The sequence below is a fragment of the Ambystoma mexicanum genome, chromosome 1q (assembly GCF_040938575.1).
Source record: "Ambystoma mexicanum isolate Mex_15411 chromosome 1q, UKY_AmexF1_1, whole genome shotgun sequence".
In the NCBI taxonomy this organism is placed as follows: domain Eukaryota; kingdom Metazoa; phylum Chordata; class Amphibia; order Caudata; family Ambystomatidae; genus Ambystoma; species Ambystoma mexicanum.
The window spans coordinates 1,118,121,016-1,118,136,929 of NC_090922.1; the positions used below are offsets into that span (position 1 = coordinate 1,118,121,016).

A 15,914-nucleotide genomic window follows, 5' to 3' on the forward strand; every position below is an offset into this window, starting at 1 on the left:
TCTCCTACCAAACATTTCAGAGATGTTAGTGGGGTGAATGTATTCACCACTTTGGACTGGTCTGCTGCGTACCATCAGATTCTGTTAACTGAAAACAGCAAGAGTATCACTTCATTCATCACACCTTACAGACTATACGGATACAACCGGATGCTGTTTGGACTGGCATCTGCAGCAGCAGTGTTTCAGCATATGATGTTGCATGTACCCAAAGGGCTACGACGGACAACAGTACACCAGGATGATAATTTGATATATGGAACGGGGTGGAAGAGCATGACCGAAGATTAGAGGAGGTTTTAGAGGGAATAGAATCAAAAGGATTGACAATTGAAATATTGAAGTATAGGTTTAGAGAAAAGGAAGTAGACTATTTATTACAGGTTTTAAATGGAGAAGGGTACAGACCCAAACATGATACATTAGAGGCAATCAGGAAAGCACCAATACCAGGAAATAATGATGAAGTAAGGTAATTCCTAAATTCAGCTGAATTGTATAACAAATTCGCAAGAGACTGCAGATTTCACACAACCTTTGAGAAAATTGTTGAAAAAGGACAGAACATTTGGGTGGGGTAAAGAATGTGAGATTGCAATCAATGAGATAAGAGGATTTGTGAAACCACTTGTTTAGGCGGTTACGTCATAGGGAGACCAATGAAATTAACGTTTGATGCCAATTGGAAAGGTTTAGGAGGGGTCATGACAAGTTGTGTAGGGAACTGAAATAATCTTGGGTAATGCGTCAAGAGCTATACCTGAAACAGAATCAAGGTACTCCGCTATAGAACGTGAATCGTTACCATGCATATGGGGTGTACATTATTTTAGAGATTATCTGTGGGGCAATTAATTCACGGTGCATACAGACCACAAACTGCTAGTGGAGGTTTTGCCAGTAAATGGGTTGACCAGAGTATCTCCAAGAATTGCTAGATTGAGTTTGAAGCTAAAGGAATATGATTTTTAAGTAACATACTTGGCAGGAGTGCAAAATAAGGTTGCAGATTTTCACTTTTTCTTTTTGGATCCATGAAATCGAAAATTCAAATAATAGAGCCCTGTCCTTCATTTCAGAGGCCCAGTTCTGATTTCTTGCTACAAGAGTGAAATACCCGTCAGCTCCATCCCAACTAACAGGGACCCCAGGTATGAATACATCCCACAATACCCTGTTTGATACCTATACCCCTTGAACATATAGCAGCTCCCCTTATGTTATGTAATTTTCCATAGGCTGCGAGAAAAACGCGATACCCTCATCTCAAGCTACCCTCCAGACACGTACTACTGTTCTTCTACAACCAGACCTTTGACGGGTGAATGGCCAAGGTGTTTACATGAGAGTTGATACAGTCATTTCAAATATATGTACGAAGCAATGCATAACAGTTTAGCTAATAACCTTTATTTTAATTTTTATTTTACAACACAGATCATATTGTAGGTTGATTAAAGAAACCCAGTGGAACTTGTGCTCCTGATGAAGGGACTTTTGTCCGAAACGCGTTGAACTATTACTTGTACCAGTTATAAACTGTATAAGAATGATGTATGTATTTGATTAAATTGATTAATTGTTATGTGATTGAAATAAATATTAATATCCATTGTATGTTATGCTGATCCTTTTATATAACATTACCTTGGGTATGAAAATCCTATCAATTGTTTTTCTTAAATTGTATGCTCTAAAACATATCATAACTATTCTTTACAAACACATTTAGTGTGCAGGGGACGGAAGTGCTCCACAGTCTCTGGACACCGGTTTCTAATGCCAAATGGTGGGACACAGATGAGGATGTAGTGGCATTGATGTAACGCTCACCTGATTCTCGCAGAGGCGCCGGTCTTGACTGGGCGACTACTGTATCTTCAAAGGTGATGTGTAGCACCCGGTTGGCTCTTTGGGCTGGACCTCTGTGCACTGTATGCCTGACTTCAAGAGTAAGATGTCTGCAGACAGAAAATATGGGATTAATGAACTGGGGTTATTGAGGTGTCCCTATCTCTTCCCTTTTTTGCTGTCCGTCGTTTACTGCACGAACGGTAAGTTTCGAGTAATTCTATTGTCTTTAAAGTCTTTAGCAATGATGTCTCTTGTTTTGCAGGTTCCGGCGATGGCGGATGACGGGATGAAGTGAGTTGAAGATGGAGTCCGTATGAATAGAAGCGCTTGGAAGCACGTAAGTAAGCGCTTGTTGCCTGCTTCACGATGCGCTCTAACTGTCTTTTATTTTGCAGGTACGAGTTCGGAGCGGCTGCAGGGTGCCGGAATACCCACTGGGGTTGATGTGGAAAGGAGTAATGGCACGTGAGTATCAAAGTTCCCCAATGTCTTTAAACGCACCTTGTTTTGTCTTTCAGATGCAGGATGCAGCGCCGAAGGCCTCCGGAGCGTGCGAAGAGTCGGTAAGCTTTTGTCTTTCAGATGCCGGAATGCAGTGTGAAGACCTCCGGAGCGCACGAAGAGTAGGTAAGCCTTTGTCTTTCAGATGCCGGAATGCTAACCTGTTCTTTCTTGTCTTTATAGGTGTTGCTGAAGACTGGATTCAGGATGGTAAGCCTTTTTCCTTAGGCCCAGGATCCGATGCAGAAGACACGATGAGCGTTCTGCTGCAGAGGATGCAGAATAACGCAAAGCAAGATTCATCCACCGGGTGTGGTTTAAATAGCCTCCTGTAGTGCTTAGATGTCTCCTTCCACAGCCACGCCTAGGTAAGAAAAGAGTTCCTGCTTTCCAGAAGAGTTCCAGTGTTCTGAATCTAGGGAGTGGCTCCTGCCCCACCCAACAGGAAAAGTAGTTCCAAACAGAAGAGGATCAGAGGCTCAGCTGGCAGGCAAGTAAGCAGCATGGTCTGCTGCAGGTAAGTCCACCCAAGCATCATGAGCCCGGCGCTTCCAGCGCTGGGAATGGGCACATTTATGAGCCTGGTGCCACTGGCGCCAGGACTGGGTCCAAAAGGTCCCAATTGGGACTGGTTGGCCCTCGGAACCTGGGTTATGGATCTGCTTCCAAGGGAGTTGGGAAAACCCTGACCTTTTGGAAGCAGAGATCATGACAATTGATGAATGATGGGGAGTTGTGGAAATCAATATCGGTGAATGATTGGATTAGGAAATCAATGTCAGTGAATGAAGGGATTATGGAGATGAACTATATTGTTTTGAACAAAGTGATGACATGGATGTGGAAGGGTTGACCAAATAAGTGTGACTTAACAGAAGTAGTGCCATATTGAATAGTGAAAGATGAATTGTCTGTAGATGGAGGATTTATGAAAAGGCAGCAACAGGTGATACCTCCCAGCTCTTTGAGACATCGCATTTTGAGTTTAAGTCACAATGGACAACCAGGTATAACTGGCACCATAAGGAGGATTAGGGAGGGGCATTGGCGGCCGGGAGTAGATTTATGTGTGTAAAGGATGATTAGGATGTGTTGGCCGTGCCAGGTTTCAGACAAAAGTTTAAAAATCAGAAAGCAACCATTGAAACCAGTACAAGTACCCAATGGGGTGTGGAAAAGGAGTGTGAAAGATATTTTAGGTCTCTATCAAGTACTTAAGTTCAAGGAGGTTTCGTGTGGTGATGTCAAAATGTATGTTTCATGTATTCAGAAGGGAAGGCTATTCTGAGGAAGCTGCGAGTGATAATGAGCCACAATTTAGAGGCAAGGATGTTCTGGAATATGCAAGCAGGATGGGGATAAGATGGATATTGGTTTCAAATTACCACCTTGAAGCTAATGGGTTGGTAGAAAGGTTCAACGGGGTGTTAGTAGAGATTATAGAGTTGCCTGAGAGGAGTAATCTGGACATTGTAGAGGCTATTGAGGACAAGGTGTGGATGGTCAGAACAACTAATGCTGTGACATGGATTTCTCCTTTTCAACTAATGAAAGGGAGAGATACACATTCTTAACTAAATCCTGGGTGGGTAAATGCAAGAATGAAGAAGGATGAAACGGGAGGAGGGGAGGTGAAAAAGCACACTGAGGTAGCACAAAGTATATACAAGAGGAGCTACGATACCAAGGCTTCAAAACATAATAGGAGTTTGTGCCAGGTGAATGGGTAAAAATAAAGAAGGGAGTGCCCACTAGTAAGGGTTTGTCCAAGTTTTCAGATCCTATTTGGGTAGACAGTGACACCATTTTGTAACTTTAACAGGGTAGCCAAGCACTCAAGAGAAGGATCAAGGATTGAGATGACACTTCAGGCAAATGAAGGGTGCAGTTAGGGATTGCACCAAGAAGGTGATGGCTGTTGAGAATGAAGATGTGAGTGAGAATAGTGGAATTGCAAGAAGAAGTGAAAGGGGTTTGATAAGGAGAGACAAGAGATGATTTTAACATGTCTTGTTAGTCTTATTTAACAAGACCACTAATAGCTCAGTGGCATCTCGCACTGACAAATGGCTTACACATGGACATTGCTCGAGTTTTGAATATAGTTGGTTGTCTCACATACACACGACATGTTTGACTCCACCCTTTCCTTCTCCGCCCACATCTCTGAGGTCTCTAAAAAGTAAAATTTCCCACTGCACCTCCTCAGAGGTACTCTACCTTTCCTCTCCTTCCCCCAGAAGCTCATGGTATCCCAAGCTCTGGTTCCCTCTAGCTTGGACTATTGTAACAGCCTCTTTCTAAATCTACCTGCCTCTACTCTCCACCCTCTGCAACTAATCCAGAACAGGAAAGCAAGACTTGTCCTTGGCCTCAAGCCCTGAGATCGTATCTCTCCAGCTCTGAAATCTCTCCAATGGCTCCCAGTGGATGCAAGGACTAAATTCAAAACCCTCTGCATTGTCCACAAGGCTCTCTGGGGCCTGGGTCCAAAATACATTCAGCTATCCCTCTGCAAATACCTCCCCTCTCAAGCTCTTCGCTCCTCTACCTCCAACTCCCTCAGGGTCAGTCGTTTTTCAAAGAAACGAGCTGGGGGTAGATCTCTGTCTTCGGCTGGGGCTTCCCTCTGGAACAGCCTCCCTGCCACTCTAAAACTTGAGGAGAACCATCTCCGGTTCCGGAAGCACCTCAAGACCTTCCTCTTTTCTTCTGCCTTCGCTCCCCCGCTGATCTGTTCTCTCTTGGCACTGTGCACCTGGCCACCCTCTGTCCTTTGGGCCCAGGTACCTGCTCACCCTGCCACCCTACCGCACTGCCTCCGGGCCACCCCTTGCACTGGGGTCTGTATCTGTACCCATACAGCACCGCCCCTTTTTCTTCCTGCACTTATCAGACCTACCCCGTCTGCTGCCTTAAACCTAGCACTTGCAAATTACTGGCTGCATTACCACTGTTTGTTGCCTTTATTATTTATTTATTTATTTATTGTTATTTATCTGTTTCTCCTCTGCTTCGCACTTTCCACTTCTCCCTCCTTCCATGCACTTTTCCCCTCCCCCTCTCCCATGCACTTGCGCGTTCTCATTGTCACTGGGCCTAGTAAGATTGCCGTTTTGTTCTCCCGTTCCCCTCCCTTGCCTTGTCGCGCTCTGAAACGCTTGTGTACGAGCGGGATAGAAATAAAATATCAATCAATCAATATACATATATTTTGGGCTGGTTGCACTTACACTATTTAATGTGGTTTATACAAATGAAAACACAAAAACACACCCACAAGTATAACCAGCTAAACATTAAACAATTGAGCACTCTAGGGAGGGTAAATCTTAAGTGCAAAATGCTATCACCTAGGCGACTTGGGGATAAAATGCAGAGCACAACCGGTGAGCCTCTTAAAATTACACACAGTCAAACCAACACAGATATTGAAATAGATGTAACATTTTAGATGGGTAGCCATCAACTACAGATATATATTGCACCCAGGGGTTTCAAGTGTCCACCAAGGGTTTCAAGTGACATACAACGGACATCACTCAGATCTCCAAGCTCTGAGCTAAAATAGACCCTGTAGTTGAAAGCTACTCATTTATCTTTTTTGTTGCCTATAGTCCGCAGATTCTCTTTTCCACCCCAGTGCTGTCCTCATGTACCAGCAATCTCTACCATCACCCCATAGCAACACAAAAAGTAGAAACAAAAATGTCTGACAGAGGAAATGTTGTATCCCAAGTCTGTGATGTCACAGTAGAGTTGTTCCTGCTATTTTCATCTTTTATTGGTAATATAAATCGCAGAACATAAAATAAAACCTACAGAAACATAGCACTGTAGCTTACCAGCTTGCTCTACTCTAACGACCTACTAAAAGGTTGTGATTTACCATTTGTTTTCTGACTTCTTGTGGCAAATGCAGTTGATATTTGAGAACTGAAGACTGCACAGCGCCAGAAACACTGTTAGACTCATTCCAGTGCCTAGCTGCCACCTACATAGGTTGGTGCACCTAACCCTTTGTCTGTACTGCATCTCTCCACTAATGGGCAAGCTCCAAACCCCCACACTGTGCTGGCCCTGTAACAACTAGAACACCCAAAATGGTGCAGCAACAAGCATTTCTTCTGCTTCTCCCATTTCTCCCCACTGTCACTCTTTAATATAAATATACATATATTCAAGGAAAATACTTTCGTTGCCAGGATGTTAAGGTGAGAACTTGACGCAACAAAACCCCTGAAATTCAGCTAAAGCCACCTTAACTTCACACCCCCTGTTGCGCAGCCTATGACGACACTGATGACATCACATAATCACTGAGGACGTCACCAATTACATTACAGCAGTAACTGGCATTAAGCATGGCCTTCAGCCATGGTCAGTGTGCATGGCCAAATATATTTTAACACATGAATGGGAACGAGTCATGGCCCACAACCTTCACCCATGTGCACTGAATATTTTACAACACAAACAGGCTACCAACCATAGATTTTGGCCTTTACCAGTGTAGTCAGCATTCACCTGTGTCCACTGTTTATTATATACACTGATCAGGGACTAGGCATGGACTTCAGCACAATGCTGGCCAGTGGCTGCAATCTTTAGCTGTGCCCACTATATATTCTAACATATAAATTGGCCACTAGCCATGAACTTTGACCTTGAGCAGTTTGTACATCTTTTGGCCAGGACACTGTATATTTTAAAATATTAAAATGCAATGACCTTCGGCCGTACCCACTGTGTATTATATACCACAAACCAGCCACTAGCTATGCCTCCTGCCTTGCCCACTGTATATTATATACACTAACCAGCCACTAGCCATGGTCCTCAACACAATACTAGCCAGTGGCCTCAGCCTTTGGCTGTGCCGGCTATATATCCTAACATTAACGGGTACTCGTTATGGCCTTTAGCCATGGCCTCTAACTACAGCTTTCAACATTGCCCACTGTATATTTTAAAACAGTGATGGGTTACTAGGCATGGCTTTTAACCATGCACATTGGTATTTTATTTAATACTAACCAAGCACTAACTATGGTCTTTGGTGCTGGCCAGTGACCCCAGCCTTTGTCATGGCCAAGTCTATGGCCTAAATTAAGTTTTCAGCAGCTAACTTATAAATTACGTTATGTCTAATTCCATTATTGATGTAATCAGTTATATACAATTTAATTAGTGTTGTCACCAGGGATGTCATCATTGTGGTCATAGGCTGCGCGTGAAGTTAAGGTGACTTTAGCTGAATTTCATGGGTTTTGTTATGTTAAGTTCTCACCTTAATGTCCCTGCAACTAATGTTTTTTCCTTGAATTTCAAGTGTTTGTTATTCCATGGATTTTTAGAATGGCAGACCACTAGCCATGGTGGGCACGGCGAACACTACCAAACCACTAGCCCTGGCCAGTGGGCACGGCCACTCTATATTTTAAAACACTTGCAACCCATTGCTCAAAGACGCTCATCAATCACAAACTGTGTTTGTCCTGTTTTGACAGTGGTATTATGTATAAAAGATTGCAGGCTTTGAGAACTCGCAATGTTTTAGGCAATGCACAGCGAGATAAAATTATTTTCCATGGACCCACACACTTTGGCTATAAAACAAGGGGTTTGGAGCATGTTGCTTAACCAGTCTCTTGGTGACTGTTGTGATACATCGCACAACCCCAACTAACCACATTTAAGAATATAATTCAGCAAAAGCAAAAAAACAGTAGCACGGTTAAAATAAATAATAATTTGGATTCCCATTCGGTTGCCCATCCAAGCAGTAACCCGGACTGACCCTGGTAAGCTTCAAAGCAAGGAAAAAGCCGTTTCTCCAAGTGGTAACTTTGGCTCATTTATCAGGCAACATGGCCTGCATAAGCTGGCCCCTTCCTCACTTAGAAGCTAAGCAGAGTCTGTCCTGGTTAACGCATGGATGGGAGTCCTGGGTGGCAATTGTGTCACTGGCCATGGCCTTCCACAATGGCCAGTGACTTTTCAGCCCAACATCACTATATCTGTAAAAATATCACGGGTACTGAACTACACATACCCTAGGCTATCAATAGTCCTTTATAGCCTCGAATATAGCTGAGAATATCGGAAAAACAGCCAAAACAAAAATGCTTTCCTGCCCCCCTAAGCCCTCATGAAGTGCCCCCCTCATCTGTGCCAGCTCCCCCACTCCCCAAATAGCCGCCTCACCTTCCCTGCCTTCTCCCTTTCCCCTCACAATACACGCTGTTTCTGTGACGCAGTTTTCTTTCAGATGTCATCTATTTGCAGCTATAGCAGAGGCTACAGAAAGCTTTGTGTTGCAAAATCAGTCCCTAGACCCACTCCAACTTCTAAATGTAACTTGGTGTCCTCTAGCCACCCCTCCCACCTCTAGTCTGATTGCATTTGCATGTTTTTTTCCTGCGTTTCGTTTTCCCATGTCCTCGGCTAGAACCTCCAATATCTCTCACATCGAGAGAAAAACAAGATGGCGGCTGTTTAATTTCTAAAAACACCCAGGTTTAGGTAAATCCCAGAGATATAGCTATCTATTTATGAGAAGGGGGCCCCCCCTTCACCATCAAATAATTTAAAAACTGCTGCATAGAATAACCCCAAACCAAGCATGGATCGCGAGTTAACGCTTCATGCCCAAGTTGTTTCAGGCCTGGTCCAAATCCATCCAGCGGTTTGGGCTGTGTGCCTTGACAAAAATTGACCTTGATTGTCTATGGGAAGTAGGCCACCATTTTAAAAGCTTTTTGTCTTCTTAATAACTTTCTTATTTTTTAACGTATCTTTACAAAACTTTGGTGTCTGGGGATGGGCGTCAGTCCCGAATCACTTCCGCAATTTCAGTCAAATCCGTTACTCGAATCAAAAGTTTTTAACAATAGACTTTTAAAGGGTTCCTATGCGAGTCGCACTCAACTTGACCATAGGGCGGCTATCGCTCCCCTAATTATTATATATTTTTATTAAATATTGCACATTTGCTCATAATTTCATAATAAAAAAACCACAGGTACACACACAATCAGTTCAATAATAATATCATCCTCCATTTGGTGCAAAAAAAGTTGATATTACAGTAACCTGTGGAAAAAGGCACAGAAGGATCTGCCCAGGGTCACACACTTGACACCAGTCAGCAAATTAGGTACCATATTTTCTCATGGGTACAAACGTGTTTAATGAGCGAATTCCAAGAATACTCTGTTTTCATTAAATTATTTGTAAACCATAATAGACCAACTTTACCAAAAGCCTAAACCCCTGTAAAAATAGGTTGGGCAAAAAGTGTATCATTTTATGGCAGTAAAGGGTAAATTGGTCAGGTCAAACAAATCTCTGTAAGCACTTTACTTGCAAGATAGCTCACTGAGCCGAGGGTTCTTCAACACTGTGTTGTCCCGAAGGACACAGGTTCGAAACCAGTCTCCAGTATCCAAACAAATGATTTCCCATCTCACACAAAATATTTTCTAGAACCCATAAATCCCAGAGATAGCCTGCTGTGGCCTGGAGACCTGGAGAATGTCTGGAAAACCCAGTCACCCTGCCAAACCTAGAAGTTGGGCAGCTCAGGCTAGGGCCAGATTAATGGTTGCAGTTTTCTAGAATCTGTACATTTTTGTGTCAGATCTTGAGCTGTTCAGGTTTTATTCCTCGTTGGTCAGTGTGAATCGAGACATTAAGGCATAGGGCAGGACCAACATCTGTGCTGCAAGGAGATCAGGATTTATAGGGGAGCCTGGCAGGGGCTACAAGCAGGAATGTGGACGGTGCTATGTAGAGGACGGGCAGTGAAGTGGTGTAGACTTTGATAGCAGCATGGACAAGCGGGTAGGTAGCTCAGTGGTTGAATTGTCAGCCAATGCCCGGCAGACGTTCTAGATGTAATAAGTGCAGCACGGATGGGTGGTTGCTTGACTGATGTGATTGCAGGCTTTGCTTTCGAACCAGAGCAAACTGGGCAAGTGACCTTGGAATGGGTCCTTGCTGCAGTGCGAACAGTAAGCAAACTGGGACCGATAGAAGGAACTACAGCGCTGTAAGTAAGGCAGGTGGTTTTGTATAGTGCCCTTCTGCAATAGTCTTGGCCTCGCTGAACGTGGGTCTGTAAGAAAAATCAAACATTAAAACACAGTTTTGGTGGGGACCTAGATAGTGGACCAATGGGAAATGCGAGGCGTGAAATAAGAAGGAGAGGATGGCCAAGGACAACAAAGCACTAGTTGGTAGTTCTGAAGTTGGTACAGTCAATGTAGAAATTGAGAACTCTTCACATTCAGATAATAATGCTCCGTCCGTGCAGAATTCGGGCTGAAATGGACAGAGAAATTATTTTTTTATGTTACGTTTCTGAGACCACCTACGGTACTAAGCTCGGGTGGGGTTTGAGCATCACTTGTGGAATGCAGTGCAAGGGTCCTTCAATAATAAAATACTTTCAAGTCATGGACCCATCTACCTAAAGTTTTGACACTGAAAAGGTTGTCTACCTGGAAAGGTATACAACATTTCTCTTTGTGTATTGGCTTAATGGGGTCGTGCGTCAGCACTGTAAACATGGATTTCCATAATCAACCCTGGGGGTGGATTTTGGGAGGCCGACCTATTATGGTGAACCATGAGACACAGAATAGCTAAACCCAATCGATGGAAGGTCGCAAAGCGGCAAGGCTTACTCTCAGGAGGGCTGTGAAAGGGGTCTAGGGCCCCAATGAGACCACAGAGAATACAAACAATTATTCCAGTTAGGTAAGAACAAAAACATACAATAAAGTATAAATCCTTTAAAATACACACTAAACAAGTAAAACATATAGTCATATCAAACGTGGTGCACCAATATTCAAAATGCCATGCTCGTTAGAACTGACACCCTGCATGCAAAAATGTACACCAAACAATCCCTGATCGATACTCGCAAGTGTCTCAGACAGCCTCATCACCCTCCTCCATCAGCTCACAAGATCTTCCTATGTTTTACTTTACCAATGTCTATGAAGAGGAAGTCAAAACCATTTTAAAAGGCCTTAAACCATCTCGATGTAAAGGAGATACCTTCCCAGCGAGTCTTATCAAAGACTGTGCAGACTCCCTAGCTCCCCTCATTTCCGCCTTTACCAAAGCCTCCTTCTCCACTGGCACCGTCCCTACTAGCCTCATGGAAGCCTGATTACTCCCCCCCTCGTCAAAAAGCCTCTTAGATCCTGCTATCCCCGCCAACTACTGCCCTATCACAACTGTCCCTTTCTTGCTCAAAATGTTAGATAGAGTAGCCTGGGTATGCGTCAGTCAGGGTTCCGCCCAGGCCACGGGACAGAGTCTTCATTGCTCGACCTAAAGATCGAGACTGATTAATCAGGGATGAAGCCAAGCCTGCCCTGCTGCTTCTTCTTGATCCATCAGCAGCGTTTGACCTGGTGGACCACAAAATCCTAGGTCAGCAGCTATCTTCTTCAGCCAACTTCTCTCCTGAAGTCAAAGCCTGGATTGCCTCTTTCTTAGGGGATAGATTGATTAGAGTATTTGCAGAGAATGCCAGCGTCTTTCCAGCACCTATCACCTGCAGGGTGCCACAAGGATCCTGTGTATCCCCAACTTTGTATAATATATTCACAATACCACTATTTGCCCTCCTGCATACTACCGGCGTATCTTATACAAGCTATACTGACGATAAGCAAATTCTACTTCTCCTCTCCGGCAAACTACCATGACGACTCCTCCACCCTAAACATTGTTTACATGACCATCAAGGCCTGGCTGCCCACACACCGTCTCAGCCTGAACAATGAGACAACAGAGTTACTTTTGGTGGGCCACCCCATCAGTGATTAAAAGGCTTGATCCCCAGTACTCCTCCTTTAACCTAGACGATATCCCAATGTCAGTCTCACCTTTTGTGAAAATGCTTGGCAAATATCTGGATGCTATCCTCTCTCTCTCGATTTAAGTATGGCAATAATATAAACACACGCATGTATTCAGTTTTTACGATATTCAGGGGCCACAACGGACTGCTTGTCAGCAAGTCGGTTAGCAAACTGCAGTGATCGAGAGAGGATCCCAATGAAGGCCAAGGAAACAAAGGTACATGTTGAGGTTGTGGATAACGTCCATAGTCTGTACTGATCCATCAGCCGATTGGTTTACAAGAAGGGTGTTCATACCTTTGAATACAGTAAATAAATCCTAATACAGATCCAACCCTTAATTCCGCCAACATAACAGGCGCAGACATAAGAGATGCAAACTAGCACAGACTGTCTCAAGCACAGGCTCCTCGTCATTACTTAGCTTACTGCATTAGTAATTTGGTCCCTTGACCACTTCCATTACTGCAGGGAAGGAAGACAGTGCGAAGGCTAACCTAGCTCCCTTGCTTTCTCCACTGGCGCAGTATATCTCCATACACTGGAAGCCAACCCATGGAGGCCATTGTCATTTGCACCACCTCCACCCAGCAGTAGGTCCTCTGTGGAAAAGGCAACTTTCTCTTATTCAGTCATGAAAGTGCTCTAAAGGTCGTTTATTGGGAACAAGCAAAAGAGTACCAGTACTCCGCACGTGTTCTGTTGACAAGACATGATAACGCTCTCAATTTTTAAAAATCAATGACCCTGAAGATTGCTGTTCCGAGGCGCTTATCGCTTGATGTTCTTTGCACTGTGAAGTAAACTGCACAGAGAAAGGGCGCCTGTGGCTGGCTTACATACCCCGGACCAGACGTGGATGGGAGGCTAGGGTTGGCGTGTTGCAGCATACTTGGACCTACTGTGCGCTCTCCCCACCCATCACCTCACCCTGACACAGTGCTGTGTGTTGTGGGTCAAATATCTACAAAACGGTGCATCCAAGGGCCTTGAAGCATGGTTTTTGGGGTGCCTACCTTTGAGGCTTGTTTCTCCACCTGTCGCCTTACCCTGGAGCGGTGCTGGCCCCCATTATATCCCTGTAATTAATTTTCAATAAAGCATATAATACTATTACTTTTTTTATGCCTTGCTCCATGACATAATTCTCCTGCTTCTAAGCACTGTACTATTGGGTGCTATAGGACTAGGAAACGTTTCCCTTTTAAACAAGCCTTCACACCAAATTGATTGGCCTCGCCTCCAGGCAAGCTGGATCACGATCTAAACACGCCCTCTGGACTATCTCATCCCGGTCTCAATAGCTACGACCTACTATGATGCAGACACACTGACACTACAGCTTGCTTACCACTCACCACTCACCCTGTGCTAGATCTTTGCTCGATCACTACTGCTTAGCAACTCATCCTTCAGCCGTCAGGTTCTGTAACTTCCCAGCTCCCGTTTTCCATCAGTTCGTCTTTAGATTTCGCACTTCTCCTCCCAAGTTCTACACCTAAATGCACTTTGCCCACCCCTCAGCACTTAATACGATCTGAAAGTAGCATCTAATTGTTCTGTATATCTGAACAATTAGATGTATGTACTGCCCCTCCCCCCTACCCCTGGTCTTATATCTGTTACCTGACCCCCACGAAGTAAGTTGTTTTTCAGTTGGCGCCATATAAACGAACAATAAACACTTTTTTAAAAAACAGATTCCAGCAATTAACACAAGCTGAAGGTGTGCACTTTTTGAAATGACATACGTTTCGTCATCTATAATTTCTAAGCATAGGCTGAGAAGAACATATCCTTAAATTGGTGTAACTTTTGAGTGTGACTGGTGCGATCCTTATTCAATTGTAGGCATGCTCTTATAAAAATCATATCCCAGTTTGTTTGCTTCCATAAAACATTCAGGAATGTTAATTTTATGCTGCCAATCCCAAAGCTGAGTGCCAGTTCATTCATAACCCAGTGGCAATGAGATGATAGGGCTACGCTGCTTGCAGGGAAAACAAAGCAGGCTATACATTACTGTGCAGCTACATTATACAGTGAGTGTACAAAAACGCACGGGAGGACGTTTTTACCATTTAGGGGTTTGTTTTATCCATTGTGTGTCTGTGACCTCACAATGTTTACTTGTGGAACCCCCTAAAGATACATCCTAGCGATGACACAGACCTCGCCAGTATGTGCTGGGAGTGGGGTGATCCCAGCAGTCTAGGTAGGGAGAAGGGCAGGGCTGGGCAAGCTTAGGAGTCTTGACATGAAGGGGTGACAGCAGTCGGGCAGAACGAGGTGGATGCCCGTTGTCTTAGGGTGGGTGAGGGAACTTTTGTAACTGATACTGGGATTCTTCCTAGGCGCCTGCACAAGGAAGTGGAAGTAGCAGCAGTTTTAGAAATAAGAGGATTCCAATAGTCTCAACAGAGCCGGGCATGTGGGCGGGGTCAAATAAGTGTTTTGGGAGTTAAAGAAGCAGCTGTGCGCTTTTGGTAAAAGGCGGTCGTCACCAAAAGGTAATTTAACGAGCACTGTCACAACACAGCTCCTGACGTTCCATGTAGTAGAGAGGGCTCCGCTTCTGCGCGAGACAGAGTGCTTGGACTACCCACACCATTCTCACGCAAAGCCTGCACTCTTAATTTGGCCGCAGCGCAGATAACCGCAGTACCTGGCAACACCCCCTCACGCTCCCAAGCGCACGCCCACCCACTCACCTCCACTCAGGGGGAAGCGTACAAAGACCACTTGGAAAAGCAAACGCTCGTCAGATCCCTGCCCGGGACCAATGCACTTCCGGCGGGGCACAGGGAATGAGGGCAGATTCCAATACTGAAGTCCGTGCAGCCCTCGCCAGCGTGACGTCAGCGCTGGTATCTCACAGCCCCACGAGAGTACACCGACACAAAACTGTACAATGTCTGACGTCACTCCCCCTCCGTCCGCGCGCTGCCAGCCGCCTACAATTCGTTCCAACAGACAGTTAACATCTTCAGGAGTCTGCCCCTAACCTCCCTGTTGAGAGACTGCGCATGTACAAGACCCGAGGCAACCTTCGGGGATACAAATCCGCGTCTTTCGGACGAGCCAATCAAAGTGGTATAAAGGGCACCCGTTCCTCTAACCGTTTGCTGATTGGGCAAAAGCATGAACGAGTACAGGACATGTGTGCTGGACTTTCTCTACTACAACAAAGAAAGGGTTCTCGGAGCACAGGGTAGGGTTTCACACCAGACTGCACTTCACCAACGGCTCCAAGGAGTTGCTCCAGTGGCTGCTGCTAGTCTCCTTCAAGCCTGCCCCGGTTTGCTCTTGCGGGATATCTTGTTACCTCAACAAGAATGACCGATCTCTTGTGCCCGACGAAGGAAGACGTTTCCCGTGGTCTCTCAGATCTTCACACTCACCCTGTTTGAAATGTGTGCTTCATACAAAAATCCTTTGAATCCTGAAGTTGAGAACCGCTCATCCATTACGATATGACAACAATAACTCTTTCACCACATTCGATACTTGAAAACACTCAAGAGAGAGGGTTTTTATTTCACCTTGACTTGTACTGGAGTAAAATGAATTTTAAGTTGGAAACTTAAAAAAAGACTGCACATTTCAAAGTTTTGTAGCTCACCCGTTTGTTCAAGTACCCTTCGTCCAAGTGTAAATATGTTTGTAGGATTCTGT

At 44.6% G+C, this 15,914-nt stretch overlaps 1 protein-coding gene across 4 annotated transcripts in view; it reads right to left on the reverse strand.

The window, feature by feature from the left end:
• GPSM2 (G protein signaling modulator 2) overlaps positions 1-15,269 on the reverse strand; it is an 822,550-nt gene extending 807,281 nt beyond the window's left edge. For 2 of the 4 annotated variants that reach the window (XM_069641857.1, XM_069641854.1), the window contains exon 1: positions 14,951-15,268. The gene's annotated coding sequence lies outside the window, so the exon portion shown is untranslated. Of the gene's footprint in view, positions 1-14,950 lie in introns of all 4 variants that reach the window. The other 2 variants (XM_069641856.1, XM_069641859.1) reach the window with 2 other exon arrangements.
• Positions 15,270-15,914: the final 645 nt, after the last annotated feature.